Below are 1,166 nucleotides of genomic sequence, written 5' to 3' on the forward strand. Positions count from 1 at the left end.
AATCACCCTAGCTAAGGCAGCTAGGTATAGAGCACTGGACAAGCATACACATATGCATACACATATGCACACCCGCACACATACACCCACACACACACCCCTCCTCCAGACGGACAGGCAAAGGAGAGAGGGATCAGAGATCCCCCCAACCCAAACAGCCATTAGAGACACCCCTCCTCCTTCTGCTGTCCCCTTCCCCCGCCCTTGCGTTTCCTTGGACTGAGGGCCGCACAGGGGAGCAGCATTGCCTCCCGCCCCCCACCCCTGCCAGCTCAGGCCCAGGGATGCCGCCTCCCTGGTAACAAAAAGGGGAAAGAGCCCCAGGGCAGCGACTGCCGCCCGCTTACCTCCTCCACTCACTGGTAAAGACTTGGAAGAGAGATGGGACAAAAGGCGGAGGCTCTTTATGCTGCTGAAGCGAGGAGCTGGCATCCAGAGCCCCACCAGGAGCCCACAGAGGCTCTGAGGCAGGATGAGAGCTCTGGAGAAGAGTGGAGGAGAGGGAGGGAACAAAGGCGCTGGGCTGGGCTGGGCTGGGCTCTCCCACTTCCCTCCTGCTCTCTCTCTAGGACAAAGCCGCCCTCCCTCACACATACCCACCCATACACTCACGTGGGTACAACGCTCACACATACACTCTGGAAGAACCACATACATTGTCTCAGTCACTCACAACCCCGTGCCCTCTAGGAGAGCTCACTGTCTTCATGTGCCATGCAGTTGAGGACTTGCTCCCTGTGTCCTCTGGAAACTTGAGTCACTGATGCATATATCTTGTCACCACAGGAGGTCACAGGAGAATGACCCTTGCTTAGAGGCTCCCTCCTGTAATGAAGGGTGTAGATACCTTCAAAGACCTTTCTTGTCCCTGATCCATTCTCTCCCCACTTCCCACCCCCCTCCAGATAATATGGGAACTTCAGTATTTTACAATCCACTCCCAACTCCACCAGCAGCATCAGCTTTCCTGACAAGCACACAGCCTCCCAAGGTTCAAAACACAAGCAATTTTATTTAAAAGTGAATGAATGAATGAGCATTGGTTAAGTGCTTACTTACCATGTACCAAGAACTATGCTACAAGCTGCCATTACAAGTAGATAAAGAGAGTCAGTGCTCTCAAGGACCTCTTACTCTAATTGGGGACAACAATGCACACAGGAAGG

General features: G+C 53.5%; 1 protein-coding gene across 1 annotated transcript in view; it reads right to left on the minus strand.

Moving 5' to 3' along the window:
* The window catches only part of LOC144454997 (uncharacterized), a 117,504-nt gene extending 116,982 nt beyond the window's left edge, over positions 1-522 (minus strand). The window contains exon 1 of the mRNA XM_078147830.1: positions 348-522. The gene's annotated coding sequence lies outside the window, so the exon portion shown is untranslated. The remainder of the gene's footprint in view (positions 1-347) is intronic.
* Between the last annotated feature and the right edge of the window lie 644 nt (positions 523-1,166).

This window comes from Phascolarctos cinereus, unplaced genomic scaffold (genome assembly GCF_003287225.1).
Source record: "Phascolarctos cinereus isolate Bilbo 61053 unplaced genomic scaffold, phaCin_HiC Scaffold_8;HRSCAF=390, whole genome shotgun sequence".
Lineage (NCBI taxonomy): Eukaryota > Metazoa > Chordata > Mammalia > Diprotodontia > Phascolarctidae > Phascolarctos > Phascolarctos cinereus.